Raw genomic sequence first — 14,750 nt, 5'->3', positions numbered from 1 at the left:
CACCACAAATAACCTGAGCATGAGCTCTGCATGGGCCTCTCGGAGGAAAATTCATCATGGTCTGGGGTGGTGGGAACTAAATTACTCTGGCACCAAATTCGCTTAGTCTGGACCCACTGAACGTACAGGTCTTCCCACAAATGTTTGATTTGCTATATGGGAGTCAGCCAGTCCCCGCTTTGCAATCACATTGGGTGCCATTATACAGCCAGGACCCTCCCCACACATGTCTGCCAACAGTGCGGGGGCCATGGGCAGCAATCAGCCACCACTCTGAGACCTACCACTGGCTGCGAACTCCTCTTGGCATCAGGATGAGGCTGGAACAAAGCACCAGGTATGTGCTGCGAGGAGCAGGGACCTCCAGGAGACCATGGTTTCAATGCCTTGTCCATACCAGGACGGCTGGCACATGGTGAGGGATAACCAGGAGCCCTTGGACAGCTCTTCTTGTGAGCGTGGCACTACAGAGGAACTGTGGGCACGACCCCAACCAATGCACTTCTGCATGGCTTGGATCAGTCCCAACAACACGACAAGCACATATGCTGCTGCTGGAAATTTTATGTGGAAAAAAAATAGCCTAGATTGTAGTTTATAGTTCTTTTCAGCAGGACTGCATGAAGCTAATGACACAGAAAGCCATTTGGGTTAAATTGTGAAACTGAAAGATGCAGCACCTGCTTTTATGCTTCACATGTTACTAAAAATACCTTTTCCTTTCTAAAATGCACAAATGACAATACAAAAGAAAACTCTACAGTGACATTGGTGACATTATTAAGGGGGTTTCTTCAGCATCCCTGTGCACAGAAAGATGAAAAAAATCAACAGCAGAAACAGAAGATGATGCTATTGCTTTAATCCTTGGTTGCATCCATATCTGAGGTAATTCATTGCTCTCCTGGTCTCTCCATATAAAAGAGGGGATAGTGTTAGGTTTTAGACAAGAGAGATGAGAATGATCCGAAGCATGGGAGAGCTTCCATATGACGAGAAACTAAATAACATCTATTTATTGTGAAAAAGAGTCTCCTGAGGGGAGAAACATGACAAAAAGTTGTGGAGGAGCGGAATTAAGGTGCAAAAGTACTTCATCAGACAGATGATGGTGCACTTTGGAAACAGATAAGAGTGCTGAATTCAACTGAAACCTGACATTTCAGGGGAAGGTGTGGAAGCAGATGAGGTCAGTGGTTCAAACAAGGGATTACACCAACGTCCTTGTGGGCAGCAGCCCTGGGGCTGCTGAGGACCACGCAGAACAAAGGCCACCTAGCTGTGCAGGGGCAGCACCTGCAGTCGGGGTCCTTACCTCCATCCCGTGTTACCTTGGGCAGTGGGTATGGGTAGGCACATGGATGCCCACCTCACTGGGCACAGGGGACCCCAGGGCAGATGCCTGCAGGAGATGCAGGCAGGACTTCCAAGGAGTCTTCTTGTCATGGGTGCAGCTCACACGATTCAAATATGACATCTATTCTTAAACATTTCCTCCCCTCCACTCTCCAAAAACCAAACTTAAAGCCCTGACTCAAGCAAATTTTTTACCAGTGAAAAGAGAGCATTGCCAGAGAGTATGAACCCCTGTAGAGATTTTACTTTTGCTATTGCTTTTATGAGTGAGATGCTTAGCTACTCTGATAATATCTGACAGTATAAGAAGCCAGAGAGAGAATAGAAAGGTTAATACAGTAACAATGTCACCAGCATAACTGGTAACATTTTTGGAAATGGTGGTTTTAAATCTGACTGAAATACCTCATTATTTATCAAGCTAAGAAGTATTTTGACAAAAAAAATCTTCCTCTCATTGAGAAGTTTTAATTTTTTTATCATTATTTTTGTGAGAAGGATGTGCAAGGTAAAATGGGATATATTAGACAGCTGTAAATGCTTCAGAAAAGGAAAAATGTAAATGGTAGAAAACTAAGTGGTGAGCTGAGGCATTTGCAGTGAACATTTCCTTCCTTGATAATAGCTTGCTATGTAACTTATGTTTCAATAGTACTATGGAAGTTTCTTGAGTGTTAAAACCTCTCATCGAAAACAGTTGTTGAATAAAGACATCTCTGAATTTCAGCTTTGTTCCTCTGGGACAATGCAGACCAGAAGGCATGGGGATGGGGGACAACACATTCTCATCTTCTCTGGAGCCTCAGCAAACATGCAGTTGGACCTTCCCTTTCAACAAGAAGCTGCTCTACCAAGCACGGCTGCTCTCTGAAGATGTTCTTTTCAAGGGTAAATTGCTTTTTAAAATAAATAGAAGTTTAGCTGAAAGGCTGACTGTAGTTTGAGTGCCACTGGTTTTGGTTTGCCTTCCTGAGGGTAACACAGTTTGGATCCTTTTGGGCTGAGGAGGGATTTTAATTCGTGTCAGTCACTTCCTGAGCAAGTGCTCTCATATCAAGGATCTTCAATATAAAGCATAAACTAATGCATTTTAAAAGTCCAGGTCTGGACAGCTGAGCTCTGGAGGGTGGGCAGAAGTCAGAGCACAATCCCACCCTTTGTGGTTCCAGCGGGCTAATGCCAGGACCTCAAGAGGGACAAGATTTTAGGGCTTGCCTTTCTGGGCAGCCCTGTTCTCCCCTCCATGGTCCAGAGAGCCTGGGCCTCATGCTGATCTTCACACCAGTGGCCTGGCCCTGACATACGAAGTGCAGTGTCTGACCTGTGCTGAACCGCCTCTGTTCTCTCGTATGCCTACTTTGGGGCATTTGAATTATAACTCAGAAATATTTATTCATTCAAAGAATTAGTGTGTTCCATACAGCTACTTGAGGATTGTATGTCAAGAGACTAAAATATCTTTCATTTCAGTTCATTCAGTCCAGCAAGTCTCCCCACTGTAAGCGTAACCTACTCTACTCTCAGGGAATGTAATAGAGATACTGCAGACTTAGAGAACCAAAAAAATATGCATTTGAAGCGACAGCATGAAAAAAGTGAATGGGGGTGAAATATAATTAGCTGAGGCAAGGACAAGTAGGTAAGTCTCTGCAATCATAATTTATGTGGGAGATTGTTATAGTTATTACCATGCAATTTAACAGGAATACACCAGAGCAATTTTCATATCTTAAAACATGCAGATGCACTCATATATATGAGAAAAGTCTCAGAACTCAAATCATCCAAAATAATCAAGAAAGTTGTTATCATAAACAGCACAATTAACACAGGGATCACAAGGGATGAGTCTCCATTTCTGATAATCTTAAGAGAAAATTAAAACATTATTAAAACTTTAGAAATGGTAGCTGTGTTCACATCTCTGTGCACATTACCAGCACTCTGTAGTCTCTGTCAGTCCCTCATCTCTTGTTGCCTTGCCAATTCCAGAACCAACAAAATGTGTAGATTTGAACCATCACAGGACACACATGATACTGAAAAACATTCAGACTTACATTGACAGTTTACATTAACTATTTTTTTTTTTTTTAACTAAAGAGGAGCACTCCAGCTACTGAAGAGGACGAGGTATGGACACTATGGGTACAAGCTTCTGTGGATTTAACGTTGCAAACTTCCAGGGGTTTCAGTTGAGGGGTTTTTTTCATCCTTTTTTTTCGAATACTGTGCCAGTCCATGTCTGTAAAAATCTTCTTCCCTCCCCTCTGGTTGCTGAATCATGCCTGGAATCCATATGAGAAGTCAAGTGTAAAAAAAAGGAGGAGAAGCTGTGCTACAGGCAGCTGTTGTTGTCAATGCCCTTTCTTTCCTTGAAATAAAAGTCACACAAAAACTTAAAATCTTGCTAGGCCTCTACTCCTTACTGTCAACATTACCTCCCTGCAGATCTGTAAAAGGGCAAATCTTTTTCTAGTAACAGCATTAACCCATTCACAAGGTTTTGAAGGCTTTCTGTCTTTCCCATAGCTGACAACACCTTGTACTGTTCCTACATGCCTGTGCTTTAATGTGTTATAGTCTCTCTTTAGCATTAGGAACTATTTCACAGTAACTTCAAAAAGAGCAGAGAAACTGTAAAGCTTGACACTCACCAGAGCATTTGTTCAGCTCTAATCAAGGTACTGAAAAACAGAGCAAGGGAAGAGCTATTGACTGTACTTCAGAGGCAGAAGTTACAAATACACAGCCATAGCAGAAGGTTTTATAATCCAGTATTAATTTAAATGTGTAGGAATATTCTGCTACAATCTCATCAATGATTAGGCTGCTGATTGACAAGACACTCTTGTCTCAATAAGAGTCATGATCATATTCCTTAATCATTGCATAATGTTCCTTGCATAGGAAGCAAGACAGGTAAGGATAACCACATAGGAAATTTCATTTCATATATATATATAAATACAGAGATAGATATATTTTGTAGCAGCTCCTAGCTGTTTTATGTATGTATTTTTCTAGCTTCTAGACCAAATTGAACCTTATTCTTTTTTTCATGGACCACCGCCTTGATAATCTTACTTCCTGTCATCAGTGTGAGGTATCAACACATTTGTCTGCATCTCCTCCCAGACCCTCGGCTACAAAGTGAAACTGATGTCTAGTAGCACTATTCCCTTCTCTTATTAGCAATGCACAAAGCATATTTTCAGATAATTGGGTTTCAGGAGCCACATACTCCTGTCTCCACTTGAACTGGACTAACTTCATCACACTCGATGATGAAGAACTATGGCTGTGTATCATCTGCAGGGGGCCTGACCAGGCATTTGCCAGTGCTGCCAGCAGTGCAGCCGATTCCTAGAACAGCGATTTGGATTTTCTTTGTCATTGTTGTAGTTTCCAAACTGTGGTTGACTCATCTCTTCTGATCTCTGGGGTCCTAGTAGTCTGCACATGCTCCAGGAAAATTCTAAAATAAACATATATGAACCTGTCAGTTTTGTATGACATGGACCTTGATTGAAACCCCTTATGTCTCTGCCCTGTCACCTTGTGACCCAGGCTCAGTATGAGGATGGGGAGTTTCCAAGACATCAATCGCTGACGGTGGTTCATTGGTATAAAGTGCTTGGGAGTCACAGGGTTATTCAGTTACTCATTCTTAATGATGTTAGGAGTGGCCTGTTGAAATCCTGTCTTTCTCTGGGGAAAGACCTACACAGAAAACATGGACCTTAGCAACAGCTCCAAATCTGAACTTTGTGATGGGTCCCTCATTACAGAGACAACACAGAACACTGTTAAGCTACACTGGGGGAAAAAAAAAGGGGGGGAAATCATATTACAAAAGTCAAGCAATGCTTCTTTTTTGTGTTGGGTTTTTGTGGGGTTATTTTTTGGTTGTTTTTTTTTCTTTTTTTGGCATACATGTGAAAATGTCATATCTGTGTGTTCGAATGACAGGCAGCTCCAAAAGGGAGTAGACATCATTTAAACCCCGTAACTCTAGACCAGCTGGTGATCTGAGTGTTTTATCATAATGCTACTAATAATTAGTAAGTTACTAACAAGCCTGGAATCCACTGACATAGCTCATTCAAGAGGAAGGTGAAACCTATAGATGCATATTTGTTGGTATGTCAATGCTGAAATAAAACCAGGAATAGAAACGGTCTGTGATTTTTGCAGTATTTCCAACCAAGGAAATAGGTATTTGATCAAAACTGTTCACAGGAGTTCTTAATTCAGAAATTATCAAAGAAAATCTTCAGAGAGCTGACCACAGTGGGTACTCAGAAGTGATCTTACATTTTTTTCCAAAAGGAAGCAAGAGACAGAATCCTGTAATCTGCCCCTCATCTATGATCTCCCTGTCAGCAGATGATGTGGATTTAGAAAGGGGAGACTGGATAAGCACTTGAAAAAGATCTACTGAGGGCACTTAAACAGACAAATTACATTATACTCAGGCAAGCCCTTGAATCAAAAGCAGTTTGAGACTAGGAGAGTAATCAGATATGAAAAATATCATAGATGCGTACCTGGTTCTTTTACTCTACCCTAGGCACTTGCTATGGCCACTGCTGGAGACAGGATGCTGAGATGTACCTTCCTCTGAGCCCTTATGGTTATTCTTATGTTCCAGTGAAGCCACAGTAAAGTCCTGTTGGCGGGAAAGTCATGTTGGCTTAATGTTGGCTTCATGTTGGCATGAAGCATGTGCTTAGCTGTCCAGCTATTTCTCTTTTTTTTTTTTTTTGTATTTTGCAGTCCTCGGTGCTTCAGTTACCTCTCAAATCAATACCTACAATGAAATTAATTCCCAGCAGCACATAAATGGTTATTCTGCTGGATTTTAGATGGATTACATCTCAGACAACATTGAGGTGAAGTGGCTTCCCTTATACTTCTGTGATACACCTGAGAAAGAGGTGGCACCTCCAGAGCAATTTCTATGCCTTGCAGTTCTTTCCACATACATATCACCATCCCTTGTTTTTCATATTACGTATCATACTTTTGTGTGTTGCCTTTACTTTTCACTACTGTGAAGTTACATAAGGTGATTAATGCTCTCTCACTGTTTAACGACTTCAATTTGATTTGTGAAAAAATAGTTAGAGAAGAAAGAAATCGCCCTTAGAAAAAACTGTGAGATCAGATGGAAAGGTATGTCTTGGGTGTGGGAATGGTGACACAGTAGTTTTGGGGAAACAATCATTTGGTGATTTTGCATTCCTTCTTTGCTTGCTCAGTGGTGACATCAGTGACCAGAGTCTCTTCTTAATTATCAGAAAAGTTCAGGGGAGAAATTCATTAGGGAGCTTTTCCCTTCTTGGCTAATAGATTCATCTGAATTAAGCTTTTCCAAAACTTTTGACCACCCAGGGAAGTCCTTCCCCATAACTTTAGTATTTATCAGAGGGTTTGGTTCAGTTTCAGAGGACAAATCATCAGGCTGGCAACTCCGCACCCAGGTGGGAGTGAATACAGACCAACCCCTGCCAAAATAATAACAATAATAAACAGATATGTGTTGACTAGTGCTTGTGCTCAGCCACTTCCTCCACTAATGAAGGAGGAAATGAAGGGGAGAGATTCAGAAAAAAAAAGCAACACAATGCCATCTATTAGCACTTACTACTGTCACCTTGCAGCAGGGGGTTCAGTGGTAGAGATTTAGGACTACATACCTTGTGACAGACCTCAAAGTCCTTTTGCCCTTTTCCATAGGATTTGGAATGGCAGCAGTGAGCATGTGAGGCTGTTTAACTCTCACTCCAAAAAGCTGGATAAGGACCTGAGATTAAACATAAGGAATTACTTGAATCAACATATTGTTGAGTCAGCCATATAGAACTGGAACCAGTTCTATACAGTTTTGAAAAACATCAAGCCAAGTTTTGACATGTTGTGAAATATTTATGTCTAACCTGGAAACTTGTGTAACAACTGATATTGGATTAAAAGAAAAATACCCAGGCAGTATGGTATGGCTATGCATACAAAGGTTCTCATTCACTCTTGCATTTCACTATTAAATCTTCATTTTGCTATTACATCATGTTGGTTCCATTTTAAAAATACCTCCCACAACTCCCACCCCACAAAAAAATGCACAAAAAAAGAAGAGTTAAGAGATATACTTTGGGTCTAATTCTACTCTCCAGCAAAGCCAGGTTGTGCAGGAGGTTGATTCCTTTCAATTTTAGAAGCACTTGTTAGTTCACAATCCAAATGACCTATACTGCCCCATTCACACATTCAAATGATGAAAATTTGAAGTCTTGGGGAAAAGACCTTCAGGATTGCCAAGTCTGAGATTTCTCCGTTTACCTTCCCAAAGGCTCTCCAGCTTCTCCCAGCATTAAAATCCATACACATGCATTTGTGACATCAAGAAAAATGTGGGATTTCAGAAGCTTCTCAACATTTGCTGGTAGAGAGGACCAGCTGGGACACAAATCTAGTGTTGATCAACTGTAATCTTAATGTTCTATTTATATGTCAAATGTCTACTTGATTAGGTAGCTAGTTCTGGTGGAGATCACAGAGAGATTATCTATTTATTTATTATGAAGAAAGCATGTTCTCAGAATCTTATTTACTTCTGAAAAATGAATGGACTGAGTAACCAGTGCCAGGGATGAGTAATCAGTGCCGGGTTAGTCATGCTTCACTGGCTTGCAAGGATGGGAAGCTCACCGACATAGCAGCTCATCAGCCCAGACTTACCCTCTGCTTGGCTCAGTGTCTGGTCACTGTGGATTCCCACTGTGCTGCTTTCCGTCACCTCAGATGGCCATGTCAGTCAAGTGCATATCAACTTATTCTGGCTTTTTGAGGTAAAGGTCTCCTTGTTCATCTTATAAAGGTACTTCAGTTATGCCTGTGACACAAGACATAATTCAGACTGGCAAATGCTATTCAGTTCCATCAGGCATACCGATGAGTTTTCACAGTGATGGCTTAGGCAAAATTTCCTAACTATATGTTTCTTCCTGATGTGGAATCGTTGGCCAAGAGCTCCTGAGCGAGCAATGCACTCTTCCCAGGAAAAAAGGAGGTCTGTTCATTGCCCAAGTAGAAATTCGGATGTTACAGGCCTGTTTGAATAAGGCCTGGCGATGCAGACACAATTAGCGGACGTTGCACCTGCCAGACCTGCAGCAGATATTAATGTTGCTTAGAAAAAAGGGTCATGAACAGAGATGTCAGACTCTGAGACTCCTAAGGAAATTACGCTGTCAGAAAAAGGCCAGGCGGACCCCCGAGACGGGAGCACGCGCCAGGAGGTTCCTTTTGCCGGGAATGCAGCACTTTCCCCGTGGGGAGTGGGGGTTGGCAGCTGCACACCTGCCTCCTCTGCAGCTTCCCAAGTGCCTGCCCAGATGGGAGCGTCTGCTGGAGATGGCCCATGCTGCTCTGAGCAGTTTCCTGAGCCCTGTGGCTGCTGTCAGGGGAAGGAACAGTATGTGGAACATGGCATCATTTCATTTCACTAAAAGGAGGCAGATAACACAATGGATAAAATAATGTTCGCAGTCCCCATGTGTGGCTCAATGCTGGTGCTTAAAAGCATTGTCTGAATACAGTGGACCAGCAATAAGCATACTGAGGGGAGTATTGAGATGCTTCTAAATTGCACTGCAACAAATTCCCTGCATTTCCTCTCAGTTTTCTCACTCTCCACCACCATGACACGTAAGTAATTGATGTAGTGCCTTGTTTCACATACCTTCTTGTTCTTGAAGCAGTTGGGCTGCTCTGCACTTTCACTTAAACACTGAAGGGCTCACATTAAAAAGAGCTTTATTGAAACTTCACTCGTGAAAGGCTACAAATAGGACAGATGCCCTGGAGCCACAAGCTTTGCCATGCCTGGTTTCTAGAGACCTGGCCACAGTAAATGCCCTCACATGCCTGTAGCCTCTCTCTGCAGTGCTGGGCAAGAGTGAGGGACCTCAGAAGGGAATATAGTCCTCCAGGCCTCCTGCACTGCCCTGAAGCCAAGGGTGCTGCACAGCTCCTCACTTGGAGGTATTCCCTAGGGAATGGGGTTTCCTCTCCTGCCCGCCCCTCTCGCCTGGCAGCTGTCTTGTTTGGCAGGGGCAGCGCGCAAGCGATGCTTGTCTGGAATCCAGTGCCAAGAAACTTCTCCTTCAAGTAAGAACCTCCAGGCTCTTCTTTTTCTTCAATAAAGAGGTCAGGGAGCACTCTTTAAAACATGCTAAGAGGAGGTGATGGAGCTATGACAGTTATTCAGTCACAAACCAATTAGAGCACTCACCAGAATGAGAGGACTTGGAAATCCCTTAGCAGCCCAAGAATAGTTATACCTGTAAGAAAACACTCTAAAACAGATAAAACATCCCACGAGCAAGACCAATGCCTGAGTCTCCTCCAGGACTCCAATGGACACTCTAGGTGGCAAGTGCCACTAATGCTTTCTTCTTCTCCTCTCTGGCCCACTAAAATGAGAGTCATATTCCAGAGAGTGTAAAGTTCAAATTCATCACAAACATCACCTGATCTGCAATATGGAAATGAGCTAGAATAATTACTGAAATATGAAATTAAAAGTTAATTCTTTCCTCCTGCTTTCACAGCCTCTTCTCCCACCTTGCTTCCTAGCAATGTTGATTTATGCTCTCAGACTGAGTCACTGCAGCCAGCTGCACTGGGAGTTCACGCGGCATGCTTGCGGAAACACCTCAGCTGCCCGAACTTCAGCCAGCTTCTTGCAGCAGCATAAAACCTGCAACATTTACTGCACCAGGGAGCGAGAGAGAAAAAAAATCTCCTGTCTATTTCAAAACACTTATTGCTCTCCTGTGGACCCAAGGTGAACAAAGAGAAAACCTGGGAGTTTGTCCTGCAGTGAGATTGCGAGTGAGCTGTGTATCGATGGGACATCTTAATACAGTTACAAAATCAAGTGAAGGGCACCTAGTCACTTCTCCTTCTGTGAAGCCACACATAACACAAAGTTAATTAAAGCTTCTACTCCGAGAGAAAGGAATGTTCCATTTGGTAAATTTAGAAACAGCCGGTTAGTTTTATCCATTACTTTTGTGCTAACATCAGTTGAGCTCATTCAACTCTCTCTTTTTATGAAGCTGTCCTTCCTATGCTACCTGATAGCTACTAATTGCTGCAACTACATTTCTGAATTGCAAATTTTCTGCACTGATAAAAACTTTGATTGCCTGTCAGCTACACATAAGGAAAAGATCACCAGTGCTAAATGAGGTGTTCCACGCTTGGATAATAATGCCTAATGAATTATTCAAAAAAGAATGCTTGAATGAAGCAAACAATTTGAAGGGTTACTAGCAGCCGTAACAGTTCAACAGCCAAAAGAACAAAAGTATCATCCTGAAAATTACACTAATGATTAAAAAATGCGTATTAATTCTACATTTGGAGAAAAAAGAAATGCCAATCTGATTTTAAAGGTTAATCATTATTTTTTCACTAATGCTCTAATCTCTGGGAAAAACACCCTTTACCAATATTTTGGGACATATAATATTATGACATAACATATTTATATAATTTTCCAGGCATTAACCCTCTCTGCAAATTTCAAATTTCTCTGTAAAAGAATCAAAAACCCTGTTTGAAAGCTATTACTGTCCGCAGGATTCTTTCTATTGCTTTAAATGAGCTCCGGATCAGGCCCAGTTTCCAGAACAGTAGCATCATACTGGTTGCACTGTGGTCAAGCACACTACTAAAGGTGGTCTCTAGGGATGTACTGAGGAGCCTGAGCCCAGTCTCAGCTGCACCCAGACATGCTCCAGAATGTCTGAATTACTCCAGACTAACTCTCACCATTCACTTTATGAAAAGATTTGCTAAATGAGAAAACGGGTGATGGAAACAAGACCCACATGTTCAAACGATAATAAACCTAACGGCTATATTCACATAACTGCTGTAATAAGTAACTCTTTCCAGCCCAGACTGATTGTACCTTTTAAAAAAAGTGGATGGCTAATGGGGAAAGGAGTATTTTCTCTAAATGCTGCTGGCTAAAGGGAGAAGGATAAAAAAAAAAGAAACCTTTAATAAACCATGAGAATTTTATGGATGTCCAACACCGACACGTTTTCAGCTTTCATAAAAAATATATTTCCAAGACAAAAGTGATAATTTATTATGACAGGCTCTCTCTGGTTGCCAAAACCCAAGAAAAATCTGAGATCTAAATCCTAACGAACACCTCCTGTAAAATATTAGCATTCCATATACATGGCAAATAACAGCACAATGGCAGTGACATGTTTATCTGCTTTGCTGTTAAAAACACTCCCAATTTTTCTGTTTGGAACTGAGCTAATGGAGACACAACATCATATGCGGAGAGGTCTCACAACGATAGTACAATGTTGACTATGCTAAGGAAGGGTTTGTAAAATAGCAATTATTAAAATGAAACCCAGTCAACCACTTAGCTACTTCTGTTGCAATTTTACAGCTATAAAGTCTTTGGTATCAGACACCAATTAGTGATTTTATTATAAAGATGTTCAATGTCAAGATAACACTTCTTCTCATTTCTGGCAGTGACACTGAATGGTGGATAGAAGAAATGACTTCAGGAAAGCTTAGCTGACCATCTGCTTAGGCCTGCTCGCTCACTGATGATTAATCCTTTCCCTCGAGGACAATGTCTCCATGTGTTTCTCTTGCTGTCTTTTTAATGTCACAAAAAGAGGTTGATAAACACATTCAAGTCACAATTAAAAAACATTTTAACTGACCAGTTGCCACTGATGATATTATTAGACAGTTTTAGTCGTTGTAACAATGCATTTAGTGGTGTTGATTTGAAGTGGAGGTGAAGTTTCTTTAATGTGCCTCTTACCTATTTTTACATTTAAGTGACATTTAAATGTTTACCTTGATGCTTGCAAACATGCAGTTTGCAAGGGGCACAGGGAGAGGGTCGTATTTACTCTACACAAGCAAAACCTTTGGAAACAGTATTTGCAGGACGGCAAGGTGACTGTTGTGCTCTCTTGCCTGGCGTGGAGCTGGGGGGGGGAGGAAGAAGAGAAAAAGACCCAACAGACATTTTAGGTAGATTACAGTTATTACTTCTAGACCAATATATGCTTCTGCGAAATGCACAACTGATTGATTTCCCATTTCCTCACAACAGGTCAGAGCATGGTGAAGGGCTTATGGGCCTCGTGAACACATGGGAGTCACACGTGTCCAGTGACACCCTGCTGGTGACATGGAAGCTGTTCTAATGAACAGAGCAGTGCTGGCTCCTACCTGCCCTCTTTTGTCTCATGGATGACAGTATGAATTTTGCTCCATGTGGGAGGTAGGTTAATGTTCACTAATTTCCAGTGCCCAGGGCATGACCTTTCATATCTACCCCAGTCTTTTATTGTTTAGCATACTTTTATTCCTCCAGGTGATCACATTTTCTGGCAGTCCCAGAATGGAAGCACTGTAATTCCCAAGTTGTAGGGTTGACTTATTTATGACCTACCTGATTTAAAGCAAATTTGGGCAGCAGAACAGTTGATGATGACCTAAATGCTTGCAATTGATTTCAAATATTGTCCTGCACCTATAATAGTGGTGGTTTTCAGACTCCTTATCCACATGATTATATTTATTTTCATGAAGTCTCACATTTACAGTATATCAACCCCCATCAAACAAAATACATTGAGCACTCGATAAATTGGAAATCAAATAGCCTCAAAGGAATCATAAGATCTAGTGATGTGAATCCACTTTATTCTTGTGAAGACATTATGCCTTTCTACTAAGAGAAGTAGAAAGTGGTTACTTGTCGAAGGCAGGTTTGACTTCTGATTTCATTGACAAGATCTGGAGAGGGATTTTCAAAAGCCCTGAGGGGACTTAGAAAAGCGAGTCCCATTGACTTTTAATCAATTAGACATTTTTGAAATTCATGCAGATAATGAGTAAGCAAGTTTACAGTCCAGTCTAACCTGTACTGAAGTTGACGGTGATGTTTGCTTGATGAAGGATAGATCCAGTCCTTAATTAGATTTCCTGTAGGCATTGCAGGGCAGGGGCGGGGAGAGTAAGGGGGGGAAGTAAAAAAAAATGGTTCATATAAGGAAAGGGTAGCGGTCTTGCAGTTTGCTAGTTCAGAAGGAGCATTTCATGGCATGAGAGCAAAGACACAGACATGGAAAGAGGAGACAAACAGGATGTCATAACTTACTGCTGGATGGACATAGGTAGCGTGACATTAATAGCAACATTAGGTGTGACCAGAAGGAAAGGCCAGACAAGCTGAAGATCATGAGAAAAGGTAACAATGTGGTGTGGAACAGGAGAGGTTCAGTGGAGGAATATAATAGAAAAGGAGAGGTGATTGCAGATTACAGAGATGGGCCTTTAAGATGATTTTGGCTGAAGTATTTTTTCCACATGATGGCAGCAGGAATGGATACTGAAAACTTATTTTCTCATTTAAAAAAAAAAAAAAGTAATAAGGAAAAGGGCCTGATTTGAAGTTGTCTATCAGTGAGAAAAAGTTGGTTTTTATAAATGGTTTCTTTGGAAATCACCAGGTTATATAAACCAAATTTCAGTGGAATCACATAGGTGATGTATAAGGGAACAAGAGGAATAACCCTTGTAGAGGCTCTCAAGGGACGGTTTCTGACATGGAAAACCATTTGCCCCAATCAAACTTCTGGTTTTAATCTGAGATGAAGGATCTAAGTACTTTAAGGGTGTTTCTGTTTACCCCTCAAGCTTCCTGGAGGCAAGAGAGAAGCTTTTGTGATCAATAGTATCAAATGGCGTGAAGAAGCATAGAGCAATACATACAAACATACTTTCTTTTTCAAAAGCAGAGATCACCTACTAGATAACAAGGCATTTTCCACATCATAATCTACAATCAGTCAAACAGATCAAGCCAGTGTAGTGGTAGGGGATAACAAGACTGACTTCTGGTTTATTAGAGTTCTTAGAAAATGGAAATTAAGCAGTAGGTGGTACCTTGAGAAAAATTTTGAGGGTGGATTACTGCAAGAGATCTAGGCAAGTATCAGCTAACAACAATTTTTAAAATGCCATTTAAAGACTTCATCCCACAAAAATGTCCTGTGCTTATAACAGAACCACCAGTTTCTCCAATGCACTTGTGAAAGTGTCTTCATAGAGCTGGATGTGAGAGGTAAAAGTAATTCATTTCCAACACCTAGCTGATATATTATCCAATTTTAAAACATGCTATACCTCAACACTTTAAGATATTTTTTCCAGTAATAAACTACCCACTCTCCATCTTAATTTCTTATCATCACATGTTCCTTTCACTTAAGAAAATTATAACCCTTTACTCTAAGAATTTTGACAGAACAGTAGACAAG

At 41.2% G+C, this 14,750-nt stretch overlaps 1 long non-coding RNA gene across 2 annotated transcripts; it reads right to left on the bottom strand.

Moving 5' to 3' along the window:
* Positions 1-3,878: 3,878 nt before the first annotated feature.
* Positions 3,879-10,054, bottom strand: LOC115606648. 2 transcript variants are annotated; one of them, XR_003990956.1, is made up of 5 exons: positions 9,656-10,054; positions 8,101-8,254; positions 7,059-7,165; positions 5,907-6,028; positions 3,879-4,834 (listed from the first exon to the last, which is right to left on the bottom strand). It is a non-coding gene; the product is annotated as an uncharacterized LOC115606648 (long non-coding RNA). The 2 variants fall into 2 exon arrangements; XR_003990955.1 differs by lacking the exon at positions 9,656-10,054 and having other exon boundaries at positions 8,101-9,622.
* Between the last annotated feature and the right edge of the window lie 4,696 nt (positions 10,055-14,750).

This window comes from Strigops habroptila, chromosome 4 (genome assembly GCF_004027225.2).
Source record: "Strigops habroptila isolate Jane chromosome 4, bStrHab1.2.pri, whole genome shotgun sequence".
NCBI lineage: Eukaryota > Metazoa > Chordata > Aves > Psittaciformes > Psittacidae > Strigops > Strigops habroptila.
The sequence above is the reverse complement of the archived record's forward strand: the minus strand, read 5'-3'. Positions and strand labels throughout refer to the sequence as shown.